The 14,533-nt window shown below is 34.9% G+C and overlaps 1 protein-coding gene across 6 annotated transcripts in view; it reads right to left on the minus strand.

Moving 5' to 3' along the window:
• Positions 1-9,076, minus strand: part of Pif1A (PFTAIRE-interacting factor 1A) — a 181,126-nt gene extending 172,050 nt beyond the window's left edge. For 3 of the 6 annotated variants that reach the window (XR_012409137.1, XR_012409141.1, XR_012409142.1), the window contains exon 1: positions 4,345-5,512. The gene's annotated coding sequence lies outside the window, so the exon portion shown is untranslated. Of the gene's footprint in view, positions 1-4,344; positions 5,513-8,513 lie in introns of those variants that run through there. The other 3 variants (XR_012409138.1, XM_073961519.1, XM_073961498.1) reach the window with 2 other exon arrangements.
• Positions 9,077-14,533: the final 5,457 nt, after the last annotated feature.

Consider the following 14,533-nt stretch of genomic DNA (forward strand, 5'->3'; position numbering starts at 1 on the left):
ATGTGGGTGATTGTACGATCTTGGCGTCGGGTCCTATCGTCGACACATGTATTAAATTTACATAATGTCTACATAGCTGAGAGAGTACAGTTCTTCCATCACCACATGGGTAGCTGAAGTTAGTATCCCCTTGAAAATATTGGCTGATGGTGTCCTGATTCCGTCCACAAACTACCCCAAAATATTGGGTATAACGCTCGAAAGCGTGTCTAAGTCTCCTGCTCAAGCCACATGTTTTTACGACAATATCAAAAGTAGGAACAAAGTCCTCAAATCGCTGACTGGCTGCTCTTGGGGTGCAACATAGAAACCTTGTTGACCTCTTTCCAAGCAATAGGCCGTTCCGTGGTAAGCTATGCGGTGCCAGTATGGTACGAGGGTAGCTCGATAACTTTCTGGCCTAACAATACAAATGGGAATAATTATCATCAACAATAGTTTTAGTGTTCTCTTAAGTAGCCTCCAGTATGATGGTTGCGCTCAAAGCAATTGTTGACGCTTTTTTTCCGATTGGAGGTGTCTCCAAAACATGGTTTTTGAACCCTATGCTGTAATCTGGTGAAGCAAATAGTTAACCACGCCTTTTTTTCTTCATGTGCGGGAATAAAATGAAGTCATTGGTTGCCAAGTCAGGGCTGTACGGCCATCAATTCCACGTTTTGCCCGGTCGATGTGTGAGAGCTCGCATTCTCATGGTGCACAATGATTCGTGTTCTCTTGTTTGTTTTTCCAATTTCTCGGGAGACTTCAGACAAACAAATTGTAGTCTACCACTCAGAATTAACCATCATACATTACTGCCGTATAGTCGCCACATTGTCAGTTTTGCCGAAGAAACTTGCGACACATTTGCTTCGAAGTGCTTCTTCCATGAACAACTTTCGTTGGATTTGACTCATCTTCGAAGACACCAACGTTCGATTGTTGTTTTGTTTCGGGCTTATACGCCTAGATCCAAGATAGGGATAGGTAAGTCGACTTTCGGTTAATCGATTAATCGACTTTTTGCAGTCAAAAATCTAAAAATCGTAGTCGACTTTTGTCTGGAGGGAAAATCGCATAATCGATTATCTTGCGATCGATTTTCGAGTTTGCCGATAGATTGTGGACTTGGCGGTTTTACAGTTTCAAAAGAAAACTCGAAAATCGACGAATAGTCGATTATAATCGATTTTCTGCGGTTATGAAAAAGTGAAAAGTCGAGTTTTAAGACAACTGAAATAACCGTAAGACCGAAAAATCGCATTTTTAGTTTTAGACCAAGATCGAATAGTCGAAAAATCGATTAATCCAAGATTTGTCGTCTGTGACGATCTTATAAACGACGTTTGAAGCACCGCGATCGTATTTATTCACAATTTCTTTGCAAAAATATGAGCGTTTGTCAAATTGTGCTGGATCCAACAAGGAACCTCCATTTTTGCGGCCAGGTGTGCATGTAATATCAAATGTTAGTTGGTGGAATGAATGCCCAAAGATGCCTCTATCTCATGGTATCTTGCATTATCCGTTCATATTCCGTTTTTAAACGACCCACAAGACCTTCGTTTTTAGCTAGTGTCGGCCACGACTCAATTCATTAAACCAGTTTTTCATAGTGCTATAAGACGGCCCTTTATCGACATAATTATAATTGTTCCACAAACATCCCATAAGGGACAAGGGAGACTTCTCTCATATCAATGAGTGCACCCCGATTCATATTAGCTCAATGATATGGGACCTACAGTTTATCGCCTAGTCCGAACGACGTGTCTAATACACCACTTTTGTAGAAAAGTTTTACATGGGTGAAATACTCAGGAAATGTCGCCAACATTACTGAGGGGTATTTTGCCACCGTTGAAAAGTGTTTTGATGTTGCCTGGCCGGGGAATCGAACCCAAGGCGGGTGTGCATACCATTGCACCACGGTGGCACCCACTTTATCGACATACAAAGATTTAATTAGATGCACTCTTGCCGTGATTATCCACATCGAAAGTTTTGAAAAATTATCGGACGAAAATGTTCACAAGTAAATTCCATTTTTTTTTTTTTTTTTGCAAAGTGATTTTATAAGGCACTGTAAACAACATAACATATGGTCGTATAACAAACCGTCCTGAGTACGTTTGTGCAAAAAAAAATGTCAAAATTTACAATGGAAATGTCAAATGGCGCCCAACAATTTTGAACAGAAAGTTATCGAACCGCCCTCGTATGCAAATGTTAGTGGATAAATAATCAATTCTGCCAGAATGCCGCCCTGGGGACTTAAACAGGGTGCCTCCACATGACACCAGTGGATCATCTTCATGAGGAGACAAATATTTTAACCGGTGCATCAGCACAACAAGATGTTTTCGATGCTGTACCTGCTTAGATGTTATCGCCGTGAGCATCCCTTCCACAATTTGGTGTACAGGCGTCCCCAACCAAGGCATGAAATCTCTAGATCAACGACCGTATTATGTAGTAATGAATTGCATTCCACTGATTACATTAGAAGTTACAGTGTGAATGCGGTATTCGGAGCCACCCTCCATCGCAGCAGGAGAATGCCAGCTGTGAAGTCAAACAACAGTGTTTTAGCCCAGTTAATATGGATATACATTAGGCCGGGGCCATTTGTATGGAAGGAAAAAAACCTAATGGGCCCTTCACGTTTCTGATTCCTGGGATTGAACTGAGCAAAAAAGTCCACTAGAGCATAGGTCTACGGTGAAAATCGAGCCTCCCGATTTTGACTTTAAATTTTTATCCACGTTTTTTTGGACATTTTGGCATAAAACAACCAAACCATTGAGATTTTCGATCAATCACTAGGAATAAAATTGTTGTAACGCTCCCTCAGACAGTTTTGGCCTTGAGAAGGTGCAAACTTTTCGAAAAATGTCGATAAATGGCACTGTGCTACAAAAGTTGCCCAGAAAAATAGTCAAGCGTTCTGATGTGAAATTATATCGTGTTGGGATCCATGGACAACGACAATACCTTTAGTTCGTTTGGGTCACTTCGTTTTATTTTTTATATTTATATTCGTTTTATTTTTATATAGTAAAAGTAGTAAAAATCTTGGTTTCTTACATTTTCAAATTTAAACGGACGTATCTTCTTTTTCGCAACGGATTTTTATTGATCCTTTTAAAGAGGTGAATAATATCTTTCGAACAAGTTATTATTTTTTAAATCGGTTAACAAATGGCTAAGTTACGAGTATAGTGGTTTAAGTCTGAAAAAAACCCACAAAAAACTATAACTGAATTTCTCATAATTTTCAAATATATAATGTTTTTTTGTTTTGTTCAATATTTATCTTGAAAATTTTAAGAAATTCAGTTTAAGTTTTTTTGTGGGTTCTGAATCAACTACATAATATACCAGTGTGCAATTTTGCGTTTTTTGAGTTATATGACTTTTTTGAAGGTGCCCTCCTTGCAATAAAATGTTTTTTTAATTTTTTTTTTTTTGGGTGAAGAAAATATTAAACACAAAATAGCATCCGATTTGAACTCAAAATTCATTTTCTTTAAAGATATTTTCACCATGTGTTGTAAAAATGTATAAAAATGTTAACCACGACATTTTGTTAATTATAGCTCTGTTCCAGAACTAAAAAGTTTTTACAATTTTTACCACTTTTACACATTTTGCGTTCCCGTACACAAAATTTATATGAAAATCGTTTACGACTTTTACAACTTTTACGACTTTTACCACTTTATAAAGTACGGGAACAGGCCATATATCTGTAATACGTTCTACCTAGGGATCATGATAGCGCGGTTTATCTGGTCTTTAAAAAAAATAACGTTTGTAAAGATCTCTTCGCGAATCAATATTTTATACATATCAATGTTTTTTTTTTGTCGGATCAATATTTTAGTTCATTATAACCTTTTTATGGTTTTAACCGCGTTTATTGGGTTGGAATGAATACAATAGGTAAAAATTCTAACAAATTGTAAGAAATTCTACTCGTTTTTGTTCGTTATAATAGTTGTCATTTTAAGAAGATGAATGTGTGTACAAATTTTAAGAAAAAAACTATGGGAACACAAGACTTTGTTCGTTATAAACGTAGTTTCTTATAACCGATTTTCGCTATATCCGAATTCTACTGTGTAATTCTTTGTTTTTGCTTAATTTTGCATATAAAGCATTAAAAATGTATAAAAAGCCCATAAGTCCACCGCTATTAATTTTTGCCTCAAAAACAGGCCAAATTACCTATAGTGCATTGGCCTAGTCTTGAAGTTCCATGAAAGCCAATGTTTGCCCACTGCCCTTCCGTCATTTCGCTTTACCTATTATTATACATTTAAATAAAAATCTTATACCAAATTTCAATAAGATACCTACCAACACCTGTTGAATCCTTTAATGGATAATTCTTTTTGTTGCTATTTACAATGCCACTTTACACTGACACTTTTGTTTTCAGCTTTGCAGTTTGGTGTTCTCTTTTGACGTCGTTGTTTTCTCAATTACATCAATTTAATTGACACTTGTTTTCAATTGTATGCATGTATGTATGTATGTATTTGACACTTTGTTACTGATGATGATGACACTTGAATTAATTCACATGCAGCTAAAAAAATAACGGTTCTATTATCTCACAAATAATGTAAGCTGCAATTGCTTTTCTAGCAATATGTGTGCATGTATGTATATCAGCATGTATATATAAATACATATATGTATTTTAGGTATATATTCTTCGATCCGTGAATTTAGTCACCCAAAATTGCATTACTAATAAACAAATTTCGCATAGCGGGAAGTGACGTCACTCTCTTTTTTAACTATTCACTCTCACTTTCTGTGTGTTTGTTTTTTTGTTCACTTATCGCAGAATTGTTAACGGGATTTATATTGTCTTTGCTCGATATTGAATAGATTCAATAAATATTTGTTTTATCTTTCTTTTTATCTTTTTTAATTTTCTTATTTCCGTCTCATATAGAACTTTATACAATTTTAGTTTAATTTTTGTTGTTGTTTTTTGCTTTAGTATTTTATTTATCAATTATTTATTCAATTGATATCTGATGTACGTGGGTGCGTATGTTTATTTTGAATTCGTTTTCTGTTTTAATACCGTAAGGATGTGGATAAAATGTTCGTTCGTAATATGTATATGTATTTTAATATCTATGTGTGTGCTTGCTATATTTAAATTGTTATTACTGTTGTAGTTGTTGTTTTTTCCTTGATTTATTCGATATGTTGCTGTTCGTTAATTACTACTGAACTATGTATGACGTTTTGTTGCGAATACTTCTTTCTCTTAAAGTCTAAATTTCTTGAAGACGTTGTCGATAAGTAAAAAGTTCTATATATAAATTATTTAATTAATTAAGAATAAGAAAATTATTCTGATTAGAATTCTGTTCTCTTTAGGGAAAGCGAGATCTTTCGTTTCGGTCGGACACCGATTGACTAACTAGTCTGGCAAAGCTTTGGCTGCTTCATAGTGCCGAAAATGTTTTTGCTTTTTCGTAAAATAAACAAAAACAAAAACAACAACAAGAAAGCACAGCGCCAAGCGAAATAACAAATTAAATTGACGTTACCAGATGATTGTGGCTTTGGAGGAAAATAAAATATACATATTAATATTAAATTTAAATAGAGGAATGTTTATCTTTGAATCATTCGTCGATAAAATAGTTTTTAATAAATAAATAACTTGACAGAGAACCTAGCAACACATCTCATTACCAAGTAATGCCTTTATTCAGTGAATGTTGCCAGTAGTATCTACTTATAAATTGACCGTCAAACTCATTATTTTTACATGGGGATGTCATAGCAAGGAAATACTTCCTTAAATATGTTTTTTAAGTACATATTTAACCACTTATTCCAAATATGCAAAATTTCCATAAATAACCACTTATGAATTTGTACTATTTCCAGCATAAAAACTAATAAAACAAGTAAAAAAGTATTAGTAGGCTTTGCCGACAGAGATATACCCTCAACCTGTGTGGATTGAAATACTTTTTTCCCAAAAAAAATTTTATATTTAGGGGGGTTTTCAAAATGATGGACGTATGAACCGCCTACGAAAAACATAATATCGCTGTAAACAGGACCACTAGGAAAACCTTCGGTAAAAATGTCTTCGAACAGAACCTTAACAACACAAAAATGTTGAACATTAGTGTGCGTGGTACCTCAAGGGTTGGACAGATAGGACCCAAATTTGAACATAAACTAAGTTTCGACAATATTTAGAGATCCAACGTTTGGACCAAATCGGTTGCTACGTCTATGAGATATCGCGCGTACCATTTTAGCGAATATTTTCGAACTTTTGTGGGGGAGGTACCGGAATGAGTGGACCTATAAGCACCACCTTCGAATTTCATCTAATATTCGAAGAAATATTTCCATATCCAAAGTGTGGACGAACGCAGTATTCGGTTCGAGCTCTCCAGCCACCAGGGGTTTTTACAACTTTCGGGCTGTTATCTCAAGAAGTATGGATTTGCCCCTGATAAAACTTTTACTGTCGTAATTGAGGCAGCGAATGCAAATTGCTTCAACAAAAATCAAAGTGATTCGGGAGCAGGTCTTAAAGTGAATTTATCCAAAATTTTGTGTGGGAGGTACCCAAAGGAGTGGACAAATATAGTCCATATTCGAACCTGACCTATATCTGGTAGATATATTAGGATCTGTATAGTATGGACCAAATCGGTCACTCCCATCAAGAATTTTTGAACTTTTGTGTGGGTACCTGAAGGAGTGGACCGATATGGCTTATCTTCGAACTTAAACTAAGTTTGCACAAAATATTACGAAGGCCACATTTTGGACCGAATCGGCAGATCCGTTCGAGAGTTATGTTGCGCTCCGACCACTACACACGGTGTCATAGGGTTTTTTTTGAACCTTTCAGGCTATTTTCCCAGGAAGTATGGACTTGCCCCTAATGAAACTTATACCGCCGCATGGGGGGGCAGTGAATACAAGTTGCTACAACAAAAATCAAAGCGATTCGAGAGCAGGTCCTAAACTGAACTTTTCCGAAATTTTGTGTGGTGGGTACCCGAAGGAGTGGACCGATTGAGTCCATATTGGAACATCATTTAATTCTGGTAGAAATTTCACGATTTGCAAAGTATGAACCAAATCGGTTAATTCCTTCAAGAGTTATCGTGCGCACAAATTTTCCGAACATTTCCGAACTTTAGTGGTGGAGGCACCTGAAGGAATGGACCGATATAATCCATCTTCGAAATTAAACTAAGTTTGGAAAAAGTATTACGAAAGCCAAATTTTGGACCGAATGGACCGGACATGGCTAAATCAACTCCAATTTCGATAATGCAGATTTTGACCGTATGCACATTTTGCCGCGTTAGCATAAATGCTGAGGGTATAATAAGTATACTAATGTCCTTTAAATATTAGAATTATTGTTGTAAGATTACAAATGTTTTGTATTAACATGCCTAATGAGCTCTCATTACTTGGTAATGCAGTAAGTAATGATATGTGCCAACCAAACTTTTGCGGAACTGTTGTATTCTCAAGCCAAAGACCCAGGCAGAAATCACAGAGGTGTCTGAACTTATATTCCCTTCGTATTTTATTTCATTTTACAGTTGGTTTTAGTTCTTATTATTCAAAAAAATGTTGAAAATAAATGCAACAAGAAAGTCGCATTTCATTCAACAGCTTTTAATAGAAATGCGTCATTCAGATTGTCAATTCAATTGAATATCTGTCAAATAAATGACGTATTTGTCCAAATACTTGTTGGGTCAATTAGGTTGAATTTTAAGTTGCCAATACTGTGCCGCCTATTATGCAAATCAAATTGATGGTAGAAAACATCGCCCAACGTCTAATGCTGGGCCCCAATGTGGCAACACTGTCATAGTTCTCTGTTTGAACAATTTGCTAAACACGTTACTTTGCAGCCAAATTAAAGTTCAAAAATTATGAATGAAGGTAGAGCAGCAGTAACTAACAACAGCAAATACACATATTGTTCATTTGTTTGAAAGCTTTTAGAACGCTTTGAAATGCCAACACAAAAAACTTTACTAGCGTGAGCACAACACAACGGCCAAAACTGTCAGAGCTCTCATTTCTCACTTGGACGAATATTCAAAATGCTTTTATTTTTAAAAATTATTCTCATAATTTGCACATTCTCTAACAATATGTTTTAAATAAATTTTAAGACAAAGAAGTAGGCGAAGAATGACGAGAAAATTCTTGCAAAATTTGTTTTCCCAATTTCTACACACACTCTCGCAACACACGCAACACACCGAATATATTTATCTCTTGATTAATGAGATTTAGATTTTGTAATGATGTTTCTTTCAATAACTTTACAAAAACAAGAGCAGAAACAACAACTAACAGAAACTCTAATGACAATGTTTAAAAATAAAACGGTTTTTTTTATATTATTTTGTTTAATTTTATATAGAAAAGTAATGGTGTGCGTAATGCATTCACCTCAAAAAAAAAGCACAATTCAAAAAAAACTTGGCACTTACTCTCTCCATTGTTGGTCTTCTGGCAAAATTGAAATTTATTTGAACATTTGGACGAAAAACACAAAATTCTTTACACTTTCCTGGTTCTTTAGTCTTTTTTCACTGAAAATCCAATTCCGTTGCAATATTTGCCCGGCTGTTGCCTTTTAAGTGACTTTTTCCGCACAAAAAAATCTCTAAAAGGTGCCTTCGACCATTTCCATTTATAGGACATGCACTGCAAGTTCATCTAGATGTCCAATTCCTTTTACATAGAATTAGATTTAGATGGATAGATGTTTTTTTTTCTTTCAATTCTTGTGGATTTGGTTGTTTTTATTTTCAGTTCATGCGATAGCACTTTTGGTTTCACTGCACTTTCGATTTCTAATGCAACCGAAAAAATAACTTCTTCTTCCACGATTTTGCCGGTTTTAAATGTCTCTTTGCATCGAGTGAAAGAGACTGGCACGCGTTTTCATTCAATTCGTGTGTTTACGTTACGCATTGTAAAATGGTACTGTTACGAAGAATCAGGCCGTCAGGATGGATGATTGCTGTTTGGTCGCGATTGTTTGTTTTCTGTTGTTCACGGAGATGATGCTTGCTTTTGTGATTTTGTGGTTGGTCGTGACTGCAGCATTCCTTCTATGACATCGGCTAAGTGAGGCCCTCTCACATACTTTTTCACTAAAAATAGAGTTTCACACAACGAAGAAGATAAGAAGAATAATTAGCATTAGACAAGGAGAAGACATCCAGTAATTAGATTTTTATTTTCATTTTCTTTGCATAGCCTAAATTGTTGACAGTTACACATGGTTTGCCTGAATGCTATAAGCGATTTATTTTTTTCTAGGATTTTACAAGTATTTCTATTTATTTGCAACGTTTGAAAAACGGTATAATACAAAAAACTACGACTTTTTTCAAATTTAAGAAATTCTGATAAATGGGGAACCTATATAATGTACCCATTTCATTGACGCAACGAACTGTACATGTAGCTCTGAGAGATTCATTTGAAATCTTAGTAAATATGGATCCAAGTTTTTCAGGGTAGAACACCTGTTTGCAGAAAATTTCCAATATAGGTTCATGTTTCGTCTATATAATGGAAACTCTTGATTCTACTTATTTTGAGGGTCTTGGTCACCTTTTTCAATCGATTGCGCTGAAAATGTGTAATTTGGTTTCCTTGGGACTGCAGAAGATGTTCAATATTGGTATATATTTTGGTATACCTCCATATTACGATACCTCCTAAGTCCATGTTCCCAACCGATATTGCCTGCGGTGTGAAAAATTCCAAATGGATTTAATGATGGCATTTTGATCTACAAACCAATAGAGTTGGACAATCTAGTTCCTGGAGCGGATCGATCTTTCTAGTTCCTTTTTCCAAAATTAACTAGTTCCTTAATATAGTACCAAATAGTTCCGAGAGCGATAAAGTTCAATGAATCTTTCATCTTTCCCTTTTATCGTTCTATTTCCTATGTTCCAAATAGTTCCCAGGCCGATATAGTTCAATGAATCTTTCTCTTTCGTCGTTCTTTTTATTTTCTTCGTTCCAAATAGTTCCGAGAGTGAAGTAGTTGAACGAATCTCATTTTTTTCATCTTTTGGTGGATTAATTGAAATAAAAATAAATTGAAGCGATATATTAAGGAAACGAACGTGAAAGATCGAAGTGAGTGTGGAATTAAATGAAGAAAATTAATTATAAAAATGAAAGGAATTATTGCACGGCTGGAACTACAGCTCCGTGCGACTAATTAGGGACAGCCCCTTGTCAAACATATTTGAACCAATACCTGAAATTGTTTAAAACATTTTTGTCCAAACGTTTTTATAATTAGGTTAACCTAAACCAGCTCTTATTACATCATATGTGATTAAACCAATCTACAAATATAGGATTATTTTAATGAAAATTGTTATTTCGACAATTTCTAACCGTGCACATAATTAAGGGCACAAATGGCCTGTTCCCGTACTTTATAAAGTGGTAAAAGTTGTAAAAGTCGTAAACGATTTTCATATAAATTTTGTGTACGGGAACGCAAAATGTGTAAAAGTGGTAAAAATTTTAAAAACTTTTTAGTTCTGGAACAGAGCTATACTTTTTTTCATAGAAAGCTCAATATTTGATTGATCACTGCCTGACATCTGCGTGGGATCGAGTTGACTAAATGTTCATACACACTATTTGGAATGATTTCCCAAGCTTTTTTGGTTTCAGAGTCAAGATCATCAAAATTTTTTATTTTAAGTAGGGCCACTTTCGATTTTACAATTTGCCATAATACAGGATGGCCATTTCAGAATTCTCATGGAATTTTTAATAAACCATTGCTTCACGTGACGAGAGGTATGCTTCGGATCGTTATCCTGCTGAAAGATCCATGTTACAGGCATATTTTCGTCAACATGTGGTAACATTGTATCGTTAAGGATTCTTGCATACTGGAATTGATCCATAGTACCCTCAATCTTGTGTAATGGTCCGACACCATGCGATGACATAGCACCCCAAAGCATAATGGAACCACCGCCGTGTTTAAGAGTAGCACTGGTATATTTGGAATTGTACTCAGTGCACTTAGGGCGACGTACATATTTTTTTCCCATCTGGGGTGACTCTATTGATCTTCGTTTCATCGGAAAATAATACCCGTTTCCATTCTTCAGATGTCCAATGGCGGTACTTTTTTGCAAATTGCAAACGCAGCTTTCGGTTTCGTTCTGACAGTAATGGCTTCTTCCGAGAAATTCGTCCAAAGAGTCCAGCTTCTCTTAAACGACGTTTTACAGTGTCTACTGATGGCTGCGTTGCATGTTTACCAAAAACTGCCACCCGAATCTCGTTTGCAGATTTATGGGGATGTTTTTTTGATTCGCAGACAATTTGCGTATCTTCTCGGGCTGTCGTTATTCTGCTTCTTTGTTTACACGGCAATTTTTCTGTAGTCGAATGCGTCTTAAAATAACGAATGGCGTTGTGCGCCATGGTTTTGGACACTTTTAAAGCAGATGCTATCAGTCTGCATGTTCCTCCATCACGATGCATTTGCACTATAATCTTTCTACTACTGACGTCACAAGATTTATTTCTACCCATGATTAACAATGGTATTTTTATTCGGCAAACTGTGTAATAGCTAAGCTTTAATAACTCTATTGATATTTAAAAAGAAATAACCATCCTGATCAAATAATTGGTCTGTTCCATTACTTTTGAAAATGGTAAAACTGGCAAAAGTAGCAAATTTGTAATCTACTTCCATATGAATTGTATGGTGTCTGAAGTAAAGGAACGTTTTTCGAGTCAAAAATTGTAAAACTTGAAGTTTCTTGCACGTAAAGGAACAGAGCTAATATAGCAAATTTATCGACTGTCCTTTGCTTGGTTTACATTACGAAATCCACTCGATTTCAACTGTCAATTCCTTTGCGTATACGTCAAATGAAAACTCATACTATATATATACTAGAGTTTTTTGCCGGGTTAACCCACTTCGAGAGGATTTATTTGACGTTTGCGCTATGGAATTGACATTTGAAATCCAAACCCACTAAGTTAATCCGGGTAAGTGTTAAGGGTATAACACGATCGTTAGTCGAATGTCAGGTTATAAAGGGTATCGAAAACAAAATGTATTTTTTGTAAAAATAAGTGAAATAATTGGTCTGTTCCTTTACTTTTAAAAATGGTAACAGTGGCAAGAAATGGTAAAAGTGGTGAACTGCTATCATATTGTATGCTTTTGGAAGTAAGGGAATACTTTGCGGGTTAAAAGTGGTAAAAACTGGTAACCTCAGGCACGTAAAGGAACACGACTAATGATTGAAATGTGTTGAAAACTAAATAACATGAGCAAAAACAAAACATGTGAACAGAAAACAAAAAGAAATCGATTTTCGTTCATAATTTTACAACTGTGTTTGCAGTTGTCGGGACGCCTACATCACACAGGCAAGTTTTGGGATTTTGACAATCAATACATGAAGTCAACTGTCCTGTCATGTGTATAGGCAGGCTTACTAAAGTTTACTGAACAAATTTTTTCGCTAATGTTTATACATTTGTCAAAATTGGAGTAAAAGAACAGCATTCAATAAAAAATTATAATGTAATAAAATTCTTGTTTTATACAAAGAATAAATTCGTTTTTTATTCTGTGATAACATGCCATGAAATACATTTTTATTGTATCTTCAAACTGGTTTAAAACATATTCCAATGTACATACATATGACTTTGAATTCAATCAAAAGATTCCAAACAAAGGAATAAACGCTACCCGTTCGCTCCCCAATTAAAAAATTCAGTGCCTCAGCACTTTTTTTTGGTTGCGATTGTTGGCACTTTTTAAAAGTTGCAACAATTGTTGGTAGTCGCCCGTTACATCATCATCTTTCTGTAACAATTTTATTACACGTTTCTACAAATTTTATGAACAAAAAGTAACTGCAGACCGTTTACTTTAACTACTTTAATCCATGGTAAGAGTAACCCGCCTCTATTAAATCCATGATGAAATAATAAGGTGGCGTAAAATGACCAGATGATTGGTTTCAATCTGTCAAATTTTTTGTTATTGTGAATAAATTGTATGAAAACATAAACAAACATTTTGACATATTGAAGAATTTTTGGCCAAAACAGAGTTGTATTTGTGCTACTTACGTGACCTGTTAAATAGATCTTGATTAAATCCACTGATGTAAACATGATATTATTTTCAAACATACAGCTGAAAATATAATACACATTTAGTTTTGACAACAACCATATGTCCTTATTTTGGGGTGTTGGCAACGCACTTACTGTCCTCATGTGAACATATTTGGCAACACGTGACGGCAAATACAAAACCCAAAACCGCCCAGCAAAAAATTTTGGAAGTTGTGCATGTGGAGTTATGATTTCACAACATCCTTGGATGCAGTCCACACGGAGTTATGAAAAATGCACTCCGTTGGATACATCCCCACCCGCCGCTGGCGAAATAATTTATTCTAAAAATAGGAGAGAGAGTATACATTTCTAAGAATTTGTTATAAAATAAAGAAATAAAAACTTAAGTTGCGAACATTTTTGAGGTAATTCACGAGACGGACATTTTTAATGGAGTGGAGTCCATGTCGAAAGCTGAACTAGTGATGGGAAGACAACATAAAAAACCTTTAATATGATGAAACAAAATCAGATGCGCTTGGATTAATTGGAGAACGGAGAAAGTAAACTCAAATGTGATTGAATTTAATGGAAACTTTTTTAATTTGTGTTTATATAATAAAGTTCTTTGTATTATTGTTTTACACAAATAATAAATGCGTTTTATTTATTCTGGGATATTTCGCAATGGCTTACGTTTTTATTGCATCTTTAGGCTTACTAAAAATGCAATCCGAAGAGTGCCTTTAAATTCAATCCAAAACACTACATCAAAAGCTTTGATTTGGATCGAAAATGGAGTGCATCCTAGCTGTGTGCTGTGAAAGCAAAATGGAGTGCATACTAGCTGCGCGCTCCCTTCTAAAATTCATAAGTCGATGGTCAGACTAGCAAGGTTTCATGAAACCAATTTCGTTAAAGTTTCTTTTCAAATTTCGTTAATGTCCACACACGTTAACGTGAAATTTATGATCTTTGCGTGTCCTCTTTATTTTACCATTCGCGTTTGTTTTGTTTCTCATACCAATAAAAACAAAAAAAGACATAAATGAACCAAAAAACAACACAAAATAATTAACATTAATAATTAAATTAATATTAATAGTTAAATTTTCACTATTTCATTAATTAAATGTTTTTATTAAATATATTTATGTTTGTTTTGTTGTTAACGTTTGCTTAAGAAAATAAAAATGAAAGAAAATTGAAGAAATAATCTTGCAACGAAGAACAAGAAGAGGCAACACAACAAGCACAGAAAACCATGTACATTAGGGCTATAACCAAAAAAATACCACCACATAGCCGTGTAGAGCATGGAAAACTATTATGAAATACGGCGTCAATTTTTCTCTAT

The sequence above is a fragment of the Musca autumnalis genome, unplaced genomic scaffold, assembly GCF_047663935.1.
Source record: "Musca autumnalis isolate F117 unplaced genomic scaffold, ASM4766393v1 scaffold_1, whole genome shotgun sequence".
Taxonomy (NCBI): domain Eukaryota; kingdom Metazoa; phylum Arthropoda; class Insecta; order Diptera; family Muscidae; genus Musca; species Musca autumnalis.